Source organism: Rhinatrema bivittatum, chromosome 8, assembly GCF_901001135.1.
Source record: "Rhinatrema bivittatum chromosome 8, aRhiBiv1.1, whole genome shotgun sequence".
NCBI classification, from domain to species: Eukaryota; Metazoa; Chordata; class Amphibia; order Gymnophiona; family Rhinatrematidae; genus Rhinatrema; species Rhinatrema bivittatum.
This window is the reverse complement of record NC_042622.1, coordinates 159,517,310-159,535,923: the sequence shown is the minus strand read 5'-3', so window position 1 is coordinate 159,535,923 and position 18,614 is coordinate 159,517,310. Positions and strand designations below refer to the sequence as shown.

General features: G+C 41.9%; 1 protein-coding gene and 1 long non-coding RNA gene across 17 annotated transcripts in view; one reads left to right on the top strand and one right to left on the bottom strand.

Moving 5' to 3' along the window:
• The window catches only part of ZNF618 (zinc finger protein 618), a 638,793-nt gene that overhangs the window by 71,826 nt on the left and 548,353 nt on the right, over positions 1-18,614 (top strand). Inside the window, exon 2 of one of the 16 annotated variants that reach the window (XM_029611887.1) lies at positions 18,219-18,287. The exons of the other annotated variants lie outside the window; for them this stretch is intronic. The gene's annotated coding sequence lies outside the window, so the exon portion shown is untranslated. The remainder of the gene's footprint in view (positions 1-18,218; positions 18,288-18,614) is intronic. 16 annotated transcript variants of the gene reach the window in all.
• The window catches only part of LOC115096787, a 90,841-nt gene that overhangs the window by 35,912 nt on the left and 36,315 nt on the right, over positions 1-18,614 (bottom strand). The window contains exon 2 of the long non-coding RNA XR_003858143.1: positions 12,470-12,570. This is a non-coding gene — a long non-coding RNA (uncharacterized LOC115096787). The remainder of the gene's footprint in view (positions 1-12,469; positions 12,571-18,614) is intronic.

The window sequence follows — 18,614 nt, the reverse complement described above, 5'->3', positions numbered from 1 at the left end:
CTGCTTCAGAAAACTGTTGTGATCACTATTGCCAAAGTGCTCCAATACAGTTATTTCCTGCACCAAAACTTGTGTTCCACTAACGACTAGGTCTAGTTTCCCCTCTTGTTGTTTCTTGGTGCCAGCTGCTCCATGAAGCAGTCATTTATTCCGTCCAGGAATTTTATCTCTCTAGCATGTCGTGATGTTTCACTTACCCAGTCAACATTGGGGTAATTGAAATCTCCCATTATTACTGCATTACCAATTTGGTTAGCTTCCCTAATTTCTCTTAGCATTTCACTGACCGTCTCACCATCTTGGCCAGGTGGACAGTAGTATACTCCTATCACTATACTCTTCCCCAGCACACAAGGGATGTCTACCCATAAAGATTCAATTGTGCATTTAGACTCTTATTTATTTATTTTTATTTATTTGTCAAGTTTTATATACCATCGTTTGGTTTTGCCATTACAACGGTTTACAGTTTTCGATGGGTTATATTAGTTAAGGAGTTAACATACATTAAGAATGGGATAACTGTTAATATATACATTAAGGATGGAATAAGATTTAGATCAGTAGTGGGTTATTTGTACATATTTGCTGTTAGTGTTACAGTTAATGAAGGTAGGTCAGATCTATTTGGAGAACGTTCATGTGGAAGGAAGTGGTACGCTTTGTTCAGCTTGATGAATGATGTCGTTTTCTAAGTTTGCCTGAAAGAGGTGAGCAATGTAGGTGCCGGTGTCAAGGTGCGAAGTTCGGGTGATGGATGGAGGTCAGGGGATGTTTAGGTAGGCTTTAGTGAAGAGCCATGTTTTCAAGTCTTTCTTGAAGGTTTTTAGGTTCTGTTGTGTTCTTAGTTCGGATGGAAGAGTGTTCCAGAGTTTAGGGCTTCTGATGGTTATGGCTCTTTCACGAGTTGAGGTTAGTAGTGTGGATTGAGCGGGTGGAATTTTTAGGAGACCTCCTATGGTTAATCAGAGGTTTCGTTGAGGGGTGTGGAGTTCTATCACTTTACCTAGCCAGTTAGTTTGTCCATGGATGAGTTTGTGAAGTATGGTTAGTATTTTGTAGTCTATTAGAAATTTTATTGGGAGCCAGTGGAGGGATATGAGAGTTGGAGTAATATGTTCATATTTTTTTGTTCCTCTTAGTATTCTGGCGGCTGTGCTTTGTAGGATTTGGAGCGGGCGTATGGTGCTGAGAGGTAGTTTGAATAATAGGGAGTTGCAGTAGTTGAGGTTGGAAAAAACTAGTAGTTGTAGGATTGTTCTGAAGTCTTCATGGGACAGGAAGAGTTTGAGTCGTCAAAGTGTTAGAAATTTGTGGTATCCCTCTCTGATTTTGTTAGTGATGTGGGTCTTGAAAGATAGTTCCTTGTTGATGGTTACTCCTAGGTTGCGGACATGTGTGACTGGGGAGATTGTTGTCTTTTGGTTCCCTGTTTTGAGAGGTGGTGGGAGTGGGGTGCTGTTTGTTTTGTCTAGGAAGATTATTTCTGTTTTGTCAGTGTTTATTGTGAGTTTCAGGTTGGTTAGTAGTTTGATTTTGGTGAGAATCATGGATGGTTTTTTTTGTAGATTTCTTCTAATGAGTTCTGAATTGGAATTAATATCTGAATGTCATCTGCGTAGAGGAAGTGAGTTAGTTCAAGACTGGATAGTAGTTGACATTGGGAGTAGGTAGATACTGATAAGCATTGCGGATAGTGCTGATCCTTGGGGGGGACTCCTGTGTTAAAGTTTATTTTCTTTGAAAGGGTATTGTTGAGTTTTTTACCCTGTAGCTTCTGTGTGATAGGTAAGATGAGAACCATTGTAGAGTTTTACCAGTTGCTCCTATTTCATTTAGTCTTTCGAGTAGGATTGGGTGGTTTTCTGTGTCAAATGTTGCTGATAAGTCTAGGAGAATTAGCAGGTAGCTTTGATTGGTGTCAAATCCTCAGAGTATGATGCCGTTTAATGATAGGAGTAGTGTTTCGGTGCTTAGGTGTTTCCTGAAGCCGAATTGTGTAGGGAATAGGATGTTGTTCTTGTCTAGGTGGTCTGTGAGTTGGGAGTGGAAGATCTTTTCAATGATTTTGGCGATGAATGGTAGGCTTGATATGGGTCGGTAGTTTAATGGGTTTTCTGGGTCTAGGTGGTTGTTTTTTTATTATGGGTTTGATTATTGCTGATTTTAAGCATTCTGGGTAGTTGCCTTCAGCGAGGGGAAAGGTTTACAATGTCAGTTACTGTTTTGGTTATTGAGGTTTCGATTATTTTGATAGTTGTTATGGGAATGCTGTCGATGGGGTGATTTGCTGGGTTCATGTTTTTGATTATTGATTGGACTTCCAAGGAGGAGGCCGAGTCGAAGGTTGACCACTTTGTTGTTGGTTTAGGTTTCATTTTTATGTTTTGAGAGTTAACAGAGAGAGTCTTATTTATTAAGTTCATGATTTTCTCGTTAATGAAGTCTGCAAATTCGTTGCATTTGTCTTTAGTGTGTGTTTTCTGTTCAACTGATGTTTTGGTGAGGTTTTGCCCAATGGAGAATAACATTCTGGGGTTATGTTGGAATTTGTTTATTTTGTTCGAGTAGAATTCTCTCTTTGCCTTGTGTATGATGTTTTTGTAGTGTGCTAGTTGTGATAGATAGGCGTTGGGAAGTTGGGTTGTTTTGTTCCTACACCAGGCTTTCTCTTTTTTCCTGAGTTTACGTTTGGCAGTCCTTATTTTGATATTATACCATTGGTTTTGATGTTTAGTGTTTATTGTTTTTTGATGGTGGGGTTAATGTTGTCTGCGACGGATTTAGTAATATCGATCCAGGATTTTGTGGCTGTTTCCAAGTTGGTTAGGTCTATGTCTGTTAGTTGCTGTTGTAGTTTCTGTTGTAGTGTTTCGATATCAGAAGGAGGACGATAGGTGATTGACATTGGGATGTTTTTTACCACTGTGAGTTTGGAGTTGAGAGTAAGGAAGGATTGAATTAGAGAGTGATCGGACCAGGGAATTTCAGTTATATTAGTTTGTGTTGCCCAAGTGTCGATGTTGATGAATACGAGGTTGAGGGTGTGACCCGCTTTGTGTGTTGGTGCGGAGATGATTTGTTTTAAGCCTAGGGTTGATAGTGTGTCAATTATCGTTGTACATGTGGATGTGTGGGGGAGGGTGTGCATGTGGATGTTGAAGTCCCCTAAAATAATGATGGGTATGTTTAGTGTTAGTTTGGTGATCATAAATTCTATTAATGGGGAGCAGTTTTGGTTTAGGGAGCCAGGTGGGCAGTATACTATGCAGATTTGAAGTTTTGCTGAGTCGAAAAGGGCGATTTCAAAGGGGGGAGATATTATTGTATGGATAAGATTCAACTGTAGGTTTTTTTTGAGATTAACATAATTCCTCCCCCTTTTTTTTTTTTTTTTGGTCTGGGGATTGAGAAGGTTTTATAGGTGGAGTTGTTAATTGGTTGAGTAGAACATTGTCCGTGTTTATCCATGTTTCCGTGATAGCTATGAAGTCTGGTTTTGAGTCATTGAGTAGGTCAGTGATTATGGGGATTTTCTTTACTATGGATTGTGCATTAACGAGAAGGAATGATAGGAGTATGTATTTTGAGAACTGCTGTTGCTTGTGTGTGATGTTTGTGGTGGTAGTACTCACTTTCTTTCCTTGGTTTATGTGTTCTTCCTTTAGATGTTTCAGGGTTTCTTACAGTTTTGTTGGATCCCTTTTCTTTCTCTGCTGGGTGTGTGGTATTAGTCATTCTTGGTGTTGTGTTGTAGGAAATATCCTAGCGTGTAGCAGATGGACTCAGGACCAATGAGTATAGTGTACTCCTGATAGCAGTTGGAGATGGATCAGATTTCAATCTGTCAGCCCTAGTACATATACCCCTGCAGGAAGTGCAGCTCTTCAGTATTTTCTGTCTCCATAGCAGTTAGGGACTCTTATGCATGCTCGCACCGTGTTGAGTAATTTTACCAAAGAAAACCAAAATAAGAAATCTTACCTCTACAGACGAGCCCAGCTCTCCTGCGGTGACACCCATTGGGTCCCTCGCCCAGTTGAGAATTCCAGAGGTGATTTTTGCGATCCCTCGGAGGAAAACCTCGGTCTGGCGGCCGACCCTACGTGGGGACCTAGCCCCTAATATCGGATGAGGCTGAGAGGCAGTGGGTGCAACTTCGAGCGCGGCGGTGAAGATATTTTCCCTCCCTAAAGTGGCCGGTGCCTCTTTGGAACCTCAACCTGGTCCTAGATTTCCTAGCAGGAACCTCCTTCAGACCTCTCCGCAGCCTGTCTCTCCGACTATTAACATTGAAGACAGCCTTCCTGCTTGGCAGTCTGTTCGGCCTGACGTATATCCAAGCTACAAGCACTGTCCTGCCAAGAGCTGTTCCTCAGACTCACCCCGGGAACCATCCAGTTACGCACAGTTTTGTCGTTCCTCCCCAAAGTGGTGTCTCACTTCCATCTCAACCAAACCATCTTGCTACCGTTGCCAGATGAGCATAAGAATTCGGAAAAGGCTAGAAGACTATGCCATCTCAACGTCTGTAGGCTCCTAGTTTGATACCTGGAAAGATCAGAATCCGTACGAAAGACGGACCATCTATTCATCCTTCACAGCGGGAAGAAGCAAGGGGAAGTGGCCTCGCGAGCAACCATAGCCCGCTGGATCAAAGAAGTCATCAAGGCGGCCTACGTAGAAGCAGGCAAGCCACCGCCTTTACAAGTCAAGGCCCATTCTACTATAGCCCAGGCAGTGTCCTGGGTGGAAACCAAGATGCTGTCACCCGCCGAGATCTGCAGGGCGGCGACCTGGACCTCCATCCACACCTTCTCCAGGTTTTACCGCCTGGATGTTTAGGCTTGGGAGGACACAGCATTTGCAAGGGCAGTACTAAGTGGGTCACGGGCAGCCTCCCACCCGGTTCGGGAGTAGCTTTTATACATCCCATTGGTCCTGAGTCCATCTGCTACACATTAGGAAATGGAGAAATTACTTATCTGATAATTTTGTTTTCCTTAGTGTAGACAGGTGGACTCAGCATCCCACCCACGGCTGCCGTTACTCATGGAATTCTCGGATGACTTCCCCGGGAGTGAGTGATTCACGGGTAAGCCATGCTTTCCTTCAGCTAGGACACCCATCTTACCGGGTGTTGACGTTTCTCGGTTGAGGGTACTGGCGGTCTCCAGCTATAACCAATTCAACCGGCTCAAATTAATAAAGTTATCCAAGTTAGAAAGTTAATGAAGTTATTCAAATTATTCAGTCATACATATATCCACAATGCTTTTCGAGGAGAATACTGAAGTGCTGCACTTCCTGCAGGGGTATATGCACTAGGGCTGACGTCAGATTGAAATCTGATCCGTCTCCAACTGCTATCAGGAGTACGCTAGACCCATTGGTCCTGAGTCCATCTGTCTACACTAAGGAAAACAAAATTATCAGGTAAGTAATTTCTCCATTTTTTTTGGCAACTATTATGTCATCTGCAGTGTGCTTAAAATGTTGCAATTAAGAGGGTACTCGTGGTCATGCTTTTTGGTCTTCTACATCCATTCAGACCTTTTGGGGTAAAGTCTTGGCTTATATGACCTAAGTATATGGGTGCTGCAATAGAAAAGGCCCTGGTTTACAAGTGAACTCATCTTATTTATTTATTTATTTATTTATAATTTTTTATATACCGCCGCTCATCAAAGATATCACGTCGGTGTACAATGAACAGGAACTTACGCCGGAGCGTTATACATTTAACAGATTTAACAGATTTAACAGATTTAACTTACGCCGGAGCGTTATACATAATCTTACGCCGTTATACATAATCTTACGCCGTTATACATAATCTTACGCCGTTATACATAATCTTACGCCGTTATACATAACTTACGCCGGAGCGTTATATATAATCTTGTATCTTTAAGTGATGGCACAGATTTAAGAAACACATCCATCTAGCTTCTCTAGTCTCAAAAATATGGTGAGAATTTAAACGTTATTGTCTATATATTTCTGTGCAGAAACATTTTGCGTGCACATAAACCATTTTATGTATGGAAAACTTGATTTGTGCACAACTGTTTTTTGTATTTAAATTAAGTACAGGATCCCTGCCTCACAAACTCCAGATTCAGTCTCATATACTAACACTGGCATCAGGACAAACATGATGGCAATCCTCGCACGTGGGTGATGTCATCCAATGGAGCCTGGCATGGAACTTCAACATGTAAGTTCCTCACTTGTAGGCGGGACCCAAAGGCAATGGGCATAGACAATATCGGTCAGGAATGGCCGCAGGGCGCCCTGCTGTGTATGTTCCCGCCTTGGCCTGATATAGGCAGGCTGGTACAGAAGATTGTGAGTCAAACCAACACCATTCTTTTAGCGACTCTGCATTGAGCTCGAAGGCTGTGATATACTGATATCCAGAGACTTCTGGTGGACGGTCTCGGATGGATCTGTTACGTCAGGTGCTCATTCTGCACAAGGATTTGGGTCTGTTCTGTTTTATGGTTTGGCCATCGAAGTGTGGTTATTTGCCTTCTGTAACTTACATTCTTCTTTGGGACCGGAAATTTTCTTTCTCTAGTTTTCTTTAGTTTGGAGAGTCTTTGAGGCCTGGTGTTCTGAGTGAGGTACTCAACTGCTCAAGGTGGATATTACTTTGATTTTGGTATTTTTGCAGGACTGCTTGCTTAGGGGTTTGGCCGTTGAACCTTCAAGGTATTAAGTTGTGGTACTGACTTGTTACAGGGGAAGAGACAATGGAGGGCCTTTGACTTCCCATTCAGACTGTCCTGTTTCTTGTGGGGAGTTAAACATCTTTGCCCCCCCTCCCCCCCCTGTTGCGGCATCCGGTGCCTTTGTGGGATCTTAATTTGGTCCTTGAATTCTTGGCTGGCCTGACTTTTTGACCACTGTGTACTTTTTCCTTGTGGCTGCTTACTTTTGAAGACCGTCTTTCTGGTAGCAATCTGTTTGGCTCATCGGGTCTCTAAGCTACAGGCTCTTTTCTGCTATGACTGGGCGCAGTTCAGTTTTGGTCTATGCCTTCTTTTTTGCCCAAAGTGGTTTCAGACTTTCATTTGAATCAATGCATTTCTCTGCCTGCCTTGGACAGGAGAAGAGTTGAAGCTGAGTACTACCTTTTGTGTTCTTGGTTGTCAAGTGTCATTTACTGTGCTACTTGGAGGTGACTAAGATTGTTGGGAAGTCTGATTGCCTGTTTGTGCTCCATGGTGGAGGTAAGCAGGGAGCATCAGCAACACGGGCAATGATTGTGTGCTGGGTTAAGGAGATCATTACAGCAGTCTTATGTGGCTGTGGAGGTTGCCTTAATGAAGCAGATTAGATCGCATTCCACGAGGGCTCAGGCAGTATTGTGGGCAGAGCTTCATTTGTTGTTGCCTGCTGAAATTTGACGAGTGGTGACATGGTCATCTTTGCATACCTTCTGCAAGCATTCTCTCTTGGATGTTAGGGCTAGGGAGGATGCCACTTTTGTGCGGACAGTTTTGATTGGGTTGCTGGCAGCTCCCCACCCTTTTCGAGATTAGTTTTTGTACATCCCACTCGTTGGGATTAACCTGCCTGAACGCTAAGGAAGGAGAAATTACTACTTACCTGAATTTCCTTTCCTCTAGTGATGGGTATGTCAATCCCAGACCTGCCCTTGGTTGTCTGATTTGGATTTTGTGGTTAGCCACCTTAGGACGAGCAATGCAGCATATGATTCCTGCTCTTAGTTGATAACTGGTGAGTGGCTTCTCTAGCTCTTAGTTTGCTAGATATGTTGCTTCTTTTGGCTGAGCTCAAAGTTCCAGTTGGTTGAGAAACACGAATGGTTGCCTGATTCTAATGTTCAAATTTAATCAGGTTTGTCCACAGTTTGGCTTTTCCAGAGAATACTGGTGGGTTGATGTCAGCAAGATTACATAGCTGTGATGGAGACTGAGCAAAACTGTCATCTGCTGGCAGAGGTGCATAACCCCACTCTGAGATTAAACTACCCATCTCTAAAGGAAAGGCAAAAATGTCCAAGCCTAAGGCTGGCCTACCTAAAACAACCACACATATACTTTCTAGGGAAGGAGAAAGGGGAACTTTAACAGTCAGACCTCCTTCAGATTTATTGGTGGATGATTTACTAGAGTTAAAATTATTCATATCAAGAGGATGTAGGGATGTCTCTAATTAGACTACATTCTGCGTCATCTTCCACGTCATCTCAGTCAGAGAAGAGAATCCACTCAGGTCTCTTTTCCAGTGCACATAACGAGATTGCTTTCCTCTCCTGCAAGAACCTTTGGAGAAAAGACCCAAAGCTCCCACTCCGGAACCTTTGTCAACAAAGCACGTAAGAACTCCGGATTCCTCCATCTTGTTAGCAGCAATGGCTCCATCGAGGAAATGCAAAGGGGGGAAAAATACCCTTCATCTCAAAGCCCTTCCTGGGATACAGATGGAATTCCAATACAAAGAGGACATCCTATAGCCTGAGGCATGGCAGCCTCTCAGGCAGTGTACCGGCTCACAGTCGTATTAAAATCCTTTCTTCACAACTCTGTCTACCAAAGATCATTTGGAGCCACATCAGCTGGTGAGCCCTTCCGAAGGGGACCTCTCCTCGCTTAGGGAGTATCCTCCGTCTCTGGTAGAAGTGGATGATGATCTATCAGACCTGGGTACAAATCTATCCCACAATTCTCGCCACAACCAGATGATCAGCCACAGGAGCCTCCACCATCTTCTACGAGTACTTCCACAGGAAGTCCATCAGATCCACCAGAGGATAAACCAGAGCCATCTTCACTGCTTGAAGACAACTTATTCAAACGTTGTAGAAAAAGTAGGTACGGTGCTAAATGTAGAACCGTAGAAGATTCCAGACCCCAGATTCGAGGTGCTTGGTATCTTGAAGATTTTAAAGGTACGAGTGGAACCAACATCCTTACCATCCCACTCATGCTAGCCTCGGTAATGGAAAAAACCTGAGAGTCCCTTTTATTCAGGTTTACCAGTCTCCTGGAAATTAGATCTGAATTCCTGATGAGGAAGTCTTCTTGTTACGGGGTGGTGCAACTCCCGCAAGCCTCTGTGGTGGTGGAATTGGCGATGAAGAGATCAAATAAATCAAGGTTCCACACTTAACACGCTCCTGGGCAAGAATTACAAAATCCTTGACAACTCTAGCTGCAAGGAGTTTGAGTTCCATGCTCAGCTTGAGAATCCAGCAACATCCGTTTTATATAACTCAGTACTTCTATGAATGTGTTCAGAACCTAAAGCCTTTCATAAGGGTTAACACGGGTGAGCTGTTAACACCTTGGCCTCTGATTTGGAAGAGGGGCTAAGGCATCTGCTTTCGGACTGTCTACGAAGCCATTGATACCTCAGCATGTACGTTCACAACGTCCATCACTGCTCATGGGATGGCCTGGTTGCACTCCGGCACTATTAGGAAAGACATTTGTATTTTCTCCCTTTTTTTTGTTTTTGGGTTGCCTGTAGGTTTGAATATCACCCATGTGTGAGGACTGCCATCCTGCTTGTCCTGAGAAAATGAGGTTGCTTATCAGGTGTTCTCCGATTGGCTTGCAGGATATCTGTTCTCAGGATTCCCTTCTGCCTCCCCTGGGAGTTGGTTTCTTCAGGTCTTAGCTTTATCTTGAACTGAGGGGTCCTGCCTGGGAGGTGGCTACAGCTGGACATGTTTGCTCCATTGGATGATGTCACCCATGTATGAGGACTGATATCCTGTTGTTCACCAGACGTACTTCCTGCCAGACTTCCTGGCCCCACAAAATAGTGCAGTGCTGCAGACCCTGGGGAGCCTCAGCAAGCATGGTGCCAAAGGAGAGAGGAGATACCTGGAGCCACTGCTAGTAAGGATGAATGATAATACAATGGGGAGAGGGGGGCGAGAGGGAGATTCTTGGAGGGTGTGGGGAGGAGAGACATGCTAGGCAGGGGATATGGGGGTAGAGAGGAATACTGCTGAAAGGGTGAATGGTAGAATCTGCTTAATATTTTATTGTCCTGGCTTCTGTCTTCCAAAATAAACTCCAATATTTACCCAGAAATATAATGAATCATATTTTCCACTTATTTTCTCCTGTTTTTGTTCTTGTCATAATAAACCCTGATAAATTCCTGGGAAATTATAAAAAAAAAAAAAAAAATAAGGTCTCTAAGCATATCTTATCGAAAGGGAAAATATTGATGCAAGGAATACATTAGTAAAAATATCTAATCATAAATTGTAAATTCCTTTTGATGAATGAGACTGGAACATAGTAGAAGGCTTGGTTATTTTACTGTACTGCCACTTCCTACCCAAATCATAAAATAGTTTGCTGCCTCTAGGCTTTGAGGCACAAAGCAGAGAAGATTTAATAATCAGAGTCCCACCTCCTAATGTAAGATATGTCAGCACAAAATGGAAGCAGACTCTTGCAGTAAAATGAAGGGCGCTGTCTTTCCTTGGATGGTAAAATAAAATTGTGAACAGAATGTGATATAGAAAAAGAAACCCTGATTTCATTAGCAGTAAATCATCACAGCAGAATTAGAAATTGAAAACTGAGAAGAAGAAAATCCTGTTTAGCTGTTAATCCAAATCATATTGATGCAAGGAGTGCATTAGTAAAATGTTTAAATATTTATTTGTAACCCGCTTAGCATGACTGGGTTAATATAGGAAGGCTATAAGTGTTTTAAAGTGAATATAACTAATCCCATAAATTTAGATTGTTACATTAGCTTGATCGTTGATCTTAGTTTCAATGTTTTCAAGTGCAGTGTATGAGAAATTTTGAATTCTAATTCACTGCTGCTTTCTTTAGCTATAACAGTTACTACTAGAAGGTTTTTAGCCCACAAATGACAATGCTTACGTTTTTGTTTTGGGTTTAAAATAGCAGTCGTCTACAAGAAAAAAGTTGTATTTTTTTTCTTTGTTTTGTTTTTTATCCTGACAGTTTTTCTCTTGCTCTTGGGGGTTCTAGCTCATTTGTCATGTATCTTTTGATTCTGCTAGTGTAAGATGTATTAAATTTAAGATGTGTGAATGTTATGTGCAGGGCTAGGAAGATATTTAGAAAACTTGTGTGCTAGCCAAAACGTTTAGGAACTGTGAAAAACCTTTTACCTTAAATTCTATGCTTTTATGGTCCCATTTTTTTTTTGTTTTTGGGTACCTATTTTGTTAGCTTGTTTTGGTTTATTTTTATTTTCTTTGACTCTTTGCTGCCCTGCCTCTCCAGCATTTCTTTATTTCCTTCACTCCTTTGTAACTTTTCTCTACCTCCAGTCTCATCTTCCCTTAGCTCGTCCTCCCTTCTTGATTCTCTCCTGTTCTGTAAGTCATGATGGCAAGGGCTTAAGCCAGTCATGATGACCATTTCTTTTAGATCTAGGCTGGTGTCCAAGTGACTAATTTTAGAATTTTCCTTCTGTGTCTGAGTTGGCGTTAAAGTTAATTGCAATGAGGTTTGCTTAGTACAGCGGTATGTAAAAAAAAATCATACAAACTAATAAGGCTGTAGCACAGGATTAAAATTTATGGAATGATTCTACAGTAAAGTAATTGCATGACAGTGTTTCAGGAAAAGGTTTCTCAGGACTATTTATGGATATGGTCTTCACATTTAAAAAATGAACAAAATCAGAACCAGAAAATCATAGGCCAGTCGGCCTAACATCAGTTCCAGAGGAAAATACTGGAAGCTATTTAGTTTTTGTATTTTTTGCCCGACAGTTAACACCTGATCCTTTGGTTTTCCAGTTTAAGCGGAACCAGCTACTATTGGGCCATAGTGTTGTGAATCTTCATTTGAAAAATGCCTGCAGTATTCCCTGTGTTTTTATATTTCATAAGTTTCCCTGGCCAGCCACTGTATTTACGGTCCTTGGTGGAAAACCTCCTGGAATCTCCATACTTGTGCCCTAGTTCTAGCTAGTAGTTATAAATATAGTTAAGCAATGACTGGGATTCCCTCTCCTCCACTCAGAAGTTGTGTACTGTCTCTGCAGTCTCCAGCCTAGCATTGCACAGTGCATAAAAGCCAGGACTGGGAATCAGATTTGGTTCTCTTGTACACTGGTGCAAGCACTGCTTTTAAGCCACCAGGTTGTCCCTGGAAGCCATTATAACAAGGAGATATGAGAACATTTCATATTTCCTAGATCTCTTCTTTGCTGCAGAAATTCGATTGACTACTAACCAATGATATGGCAGCTTTAAAAAAAACAAAAAAACTTCAGAGACATCAGCTGTTACCTTCTGAGATTGTGGCCTATTCACCTATAGGAAACTAAGATAAAGAAACGGTAGTTCTAAGTGCAGGGAGGTGTACTACAGCAAGTGGTCTTGGCTATAGGGAGGAAGCCAGAGAGAAAGCAGCTGGACTCGGGCTCTCTCTCTCAAGCAAAGTCTTATTTTGTACAGCACGAAAACCATATGCAATCTGTTTACCTCAGCAGTTTAATCCTGTGTTGCGAAGTGGCTGCCTCGGAATGAATGCTGGGATAGTGTGAATCTTGACCTGGAGGGTAATCCTTGAGAGAAGGCTGACCCTGTGACAGCATAGACAAGTAGTTAATCATTTACCACAAGAAGATGACAATGTGGAGTTAGGGATGCTTTACTTAAGGCACACTACTCATGATCCCAACCTAAAAACATGGGCTGCTTATGCTCAATGCTGGCTCTGGAGACACTTCAACTACTCTTAAGGGAAGAAACGCAGCACTTTTAGTGCCTCTTCTTTCTTCAACATTAGCTAGCAAAACTGCCCCTTTAGCCTGTAGACCTCTTATTTATGTATGTATTTATTTATTTATTTATTTAAAAGTGTTTATATACCAGACTGAACAATTTTTTTTTATCTCATCTCAACCCCTCTGGGAAATATAGAGAGGCGCAATAAGGAAAGTGCTTCCTGGCTAAAAAAAAAAAAAAAAAATTTGCTTCCCCAACAAATAGAATACAAGCAGAATAGAGGTAATCATGTAATTTAATTAGATATTAACACAACTTTTAAACATTTTTTTATGCAGAGGTGTATAAATTTCAATATAGGCTAACAAACATATATCATATAAAATAAATAAAGTTTTCACTATATATACTCATATAGAAGTATACAACATTTTGTCCAAATATTTCATTACCCAATGAATCCCTCACTAAGACTCAATCACACACACCCATACACACGCATCCTGAAATTCTCCCATAGTCATTAAACACATCACCTATTAAAAAACATTTACAAAAACATAAATGTCATATCCAATATAAAAACAGGATTATCAAGCATATAACTTATTTTTCTCATCATGAAGTTGGATACAAAAATTACCCAATAGATGGATATTTGAACCCAAAGAAGGTTATGGCTTCCCACAGGATTCTGAACTTGCAGTCCTGTGCGCATCTGCTGGTATTCAATAAGAAAATGTTGCTTCTAATTACAATCCCAATGTGGTTAATGACTGTGGAAGTACTTCAGGATGCGCATGTGTGATTGAGTCTCATTAGTGAGGGATTCATTGTGTAATGAAATGATTTTTGGATAAAATGTTATACACTTTTATATGAGTATGTATAGTGAGAACTTTATGTGAAATGTTTGTCTGTATTGAAATTTGTACACATGCTTGTTTGAATACTTTTTTTAAAGTTATGTATTAAGATCTAATTAAATTTATTACATGCTTCTGTTCTGTTTGTAATTATAGAGATGCCCCATCAGTCTAGAATATTTGCCCTCTTTCCATTAGCAACCTGGTTTCAGGCTCCAAATGTTTCTTTAAATCCCTTTACTATGATTTTTAAGTCAGAGACATTCAGCATGGTGGGGATTTCTGTTATAATAATTTCATTCCCCTTAAACTCTTCATTCCCCTTAAACTCTCAATCCCAAAATTTGTCTGACTTCAGCTCCTGCTCCTAGATCACAGAAGCTGCATGGTCTCAGTCCCTCTGATTACCCAGTCATTCTTTCCATATTTTTTCCTTTTGAAAAGTGAAAACACAGCTTTTTATTGTTAGGAACGTTCTACATAAACAACTTTTCATTTAGCAAGATAACATTACTTCTCAAGGAGAGACAGGAACACAGATCTCAAGACAGAAATCATCATGCACTTTGCAGTGAAACACCAGCTGTAATATCCCATCACACTGTAGCAGCTGATACTCAGTCTGTTTTCTCTTGCAGTCCATTACTCTTAGCTAATCTCTTCTGGAGGCAGCCATAGGAAAAATACTTGCCCCTACTGGGCTTCTCTCAGCTTTTCTTTGGTATTGAGTTCTTATCTTGACCATGGTTTGCCTTCTCACTTAAGCTGCAACAGACCCTGCCTCTTAGTAAACAGATGGCATTAGTAAACTGAACAAAGAAAAAAAACCTCACAAACACCTGAAGGACAAGGTTGTACATGGTTACCCTGCATTCTCATGTGTTTAGCTCTATCTGGTTTCCCACAGGACTTGTATAAAATCTTACTTACTCCTCACAGAAAACACAGACCTAAAGGTTAAAGGCATCAGATTTCTTTCCTCAAAAAAAGGAAAACGTCACTTAACTTAATCTTGTAAGTTGTGTGCTAAATCCTCACTGGTCTTGAGGGCTCAGTCTTTGTAGCCCTGTAGTTCTGTTTGGGTTGCTGTGTTCCTATATGTCCCTTTTTCTCTCTTACTGGCAGCACTCACTTTTTATACAGATGATAGCCTACTTCTGCAGGAGTGGGTAGCCACACCCTATCTGCTATTCCTGCCCACTCAAATCTCCTAGCAACTCTCATAACTTCTGGGATTTGTAGTCCTTCCGGGCATCCTTCTTAATAGCATGCAGTTTCTAATTGTCCCAAAGGCTCCTATTGGAGAAAATTTAGAAAATTTCCTCTCTTTGAAGCACAGGGACTAAAGCAAACCACAGTGAATCATCACACTCTGTCATAAGGTTAGGGCTTGGCTCAGAGAAACCTATTACAGCTGCATCTGATCTTTCTTCTTCTCATCCTAGACTTCTCTTCTTGCTTCTGGGCCTTGGCTTTTCTTTTCCTCCCCAGGGAGCTACCCTTTGTCTTTGCTTCCCTCTGGGTTGTTCCTTAAGGTGAACTGGCTAGATAACTAGAGCTAGTCCTTTTAAGATATTGTACATTTCTATGCACTTCTTTACAGGAGGATAATTTTTAACAGCCTACATAGGGCTAAAGTCTATGAATACAAAGTACCCTTGGACTTTAGCCAGAATTTTTCAAAGTAGATTCATACACATAAATCTTCTTTGAAAATTCCCAGTTGTACTAGTATGTGTATACACATTACATGCAAGAAGTTATAGCTGCTCCTGAGCAGCTATAACTTTCTGCATTTACGTTTATGCATATACTATTGAAAATCAAAAGGGTGTGTGTGTAAATACTCCCCTTCCCCCTCTCCTGGAATACCTACTGGGATTGTGCATATTTTTCCCTGCACAACACCTGGTTGATTTTCAAAAGGCAACTTTATAAGCCTAAACCAGGGTTTATGTGCATTATTCCTTTTGAAAATTGCCCTTAAAGTATGAACTTGGGGGGATGGGGGTGGGGCAGGCATCACTGGATAGTCTATTTGGCAGAAATCTGAATGAAATTGGATGAATTGTTCAGAGGAAACATATATAATCATTACTTTTTTAGAAGGCCAATTTCATTATAGGAAACGAAGTGAAAAAGATTTCTTGCATATGGTGTGGGGGAAATGACTAATAAGAATCTGCTGCAAATGTCAAATAAGATATGATTGATATTGTTGCTGTTGTATGCTACCAGTGTTCTTGTCAGAACAATGCTTAGATGCATGGAGGACACAGACTTACGGCCCTTCCGATGGCATTTTGCATTGCATTGACGCAACGCTGGTAGTATATCAAGAAAACGGTAACTGCGTTGGGAATTATTAGAAAGGGAATGGTGAATAAAATGGAAAATGTCATAATGCCTCTGTATTGCTCTATGGTGAGACCGCACCTTGAGTACTGTGTACAATTCTGGTCGCCGCATCTCAAAAAAGATATAGTTGCGATGGAGAAGGTACAGAGAAGGGCAACCAAAATGATAAAGGGGATGGAACAGCTCCCTTATGAGGAAAGGCTGAAGAGGTTAGGGCTGTTCAGCTTGGAGAAGAGATGGCTGAGGGGGATATGATAGAGGTCTTTAAGATCATGAGAGGTCTTGAACGAGTAGATGTGAATCTGTTATTTACACTTTCGGATAATAGGACGACTAGGGGGCATTCCATGAAGTTAGCAAGTAGCACATTTAAGACTAATCGGAGAAAATTATTTTTCACTCAACGCACAATAAAGCTCTGGAATTTGTTGCCAGAGGATGTGGTTAGTACATTTAGTATAGCTAGGTTCAAAAAAGGTTTGGATAAGTTCTTGGAGGAGAAGTCCATTAACTGCTATTAATCAAGTTTACTTAGGAAATAGCCACTGCTATTAATTGCATCAGTAGCATGGGATCTTCTTGGTGTTTGGTTAATTGCCAAGTTCTTGTGGCCTGGTTTGGCCTCTGTTGGAAACAGGATGCTGGGCTTGATGGACCCTTGGTCTGACTGAGCATGGCAATTTATGATGTTATGTTCTTGAGAATAGAGCCTGCAGAGATCACGTGATGTGGTAGGCTGTTGTCCTCCAAGCTCCGGCTGCCCCCCCCGGCATAATCTGCCCACGTCGCGATCCTTTTTGCTCCTTTGAGATCTCTGTGAGTGTTGGAGTGGCTGGTTTGCGCTACAGAACTACCCGGTGAACCATATGGCTACACGATTGATTCGGAAGGAGAAGGAACAGCTGAAAGCTCCTGAAGACAAAATGGTGTCCGTCCCTGCCGCGGACGGCATGACAGAGGATGTATCTCTGGAAGACAAGATCTCTCAAGCGGTTGTATCGGCACTGGATGTGAGACTCCATCAGCTTTCTGAACAAATTGCCGATGTTCGAGCCTCTCTTACAGAAATTGACACATGCACTGAATGCCTTGAAGGTCGGGTAGGCCTTGTGGAAGACGACATTGGGGCTCTGGAGAAAAAGGTAGAGGCACTCGAGAAACACGCAAAAGCTAGATGACCTCGAAAATAGGTCGCGCCGGAATAATTTGAGATTTGTCGGCATCCCCGAAAGAGCTGCCAGAAGCGGATTTACCGCGTGTCTTGGAGGCTTGGCTCCTCCGTATTGTGCCGTCTCTGGCCTCCCCATCCGGTGGATTACTTGAGCGGGCCCATCGTTTGGGACTGCGATCTGAGGGAGAATCATCGAGCAGGCCAAGAGTGATCATCACCCGTTTTCTTGCACTTTGCGCACAGATCCTTGGTACTCCAGCACTACAGGAAGGCTCGGGAATTCCACTATGAATCTCATCGCACTCTGGTTTTTCAAGATTTCTCACCGAGGGTTTCTTCTCAACCTAAAGCCTTTAATGAAACGTGCTCGGAGCTCATGAATAAGCAAATTCGCTTTGCTCTTCTATTCCTGGCAAAACTCAAGATCACGCATCTCGGTCAAGTCAAGCTCTTTGATTCGGCTTTGGAAGCATGCGCTTATGTTCGCGACTTTGCCGGCCCTTCATCATCAGTTAATCATTGACAGAGTGCCCGTTTACCGGAGTGAGTTAAATATGCTTACAGGATACTTGTTTTTCCCTTTACCGTTTCTGTGCCTCTACTTTAGGCAACTCATGGGAAGCTCTCATAATAAAAATTGGGATCCGCAGCGCCTAACGAATATGCATTTAACACTGCCTGCATACTTGTGAGACCTAGAATGAACATTGGCGAAGCCATAGATTCACTTGTCTTTTACTGGGTTTTTCTTTTATTGTATCTCTCCTGGGTATCTAAGGCAGATATTATTTCTCAGCGGTTCCCAGATGCTAGGGAAAAGGTCATTACTATTCCTCTGTTTTGCAGTGTTGGAGGGGCAGCCAAGCACATGGTTCCATCTGAGTGCTCTCCATCCCATTAAGGGACCTCGCCGTTTTTGAGAAGTGAGGATTCTATACCGGGAGAAACCTGTTTAAAAGTGGGTCTCGGGTTGATCCTGTATTATGATTCTGGGGAGGGGGGGACATGGGGATATGGGTATGCCTGTAGAGAACCTCAATTTCATTGCTTATAGTGTGCTAATCATGTGGAAATGTTGTATTTCTTTATACCTTTGTATGTTTTCCAGCGTGATTCCAACTGACTTGGAGCCTAGTTGGAAGGGTGCGGACACGAGATTTTTGTTAGGCGACACGGGGTGAGTCCTATGCTGTTCCACTTTTCTAATAGCTAAGTTGGCGATGGACATAGTCACATGGAATGTAGTGGGACTGGGCACACCAATCAAAAGAGAAAAGGTTTTTGCTCGTCTTACCAGACTACGAGCAAAAAATAATTTTTTTGCAAGAAACCCACATGCTCCCCATTGATATACTGAAGTTAAAGAAAAAATGGGTGTCTCAGCTCTATTATGCAACGGGTTCCTCAAAGTAGAGGGGTGGCTATTCTGATTCACCAAACTACTCCCTTTCAAGTGCAGGACTCTGTGAAGAATCCGCAGGGGCGTTATGTCTTGGTTAAAGGC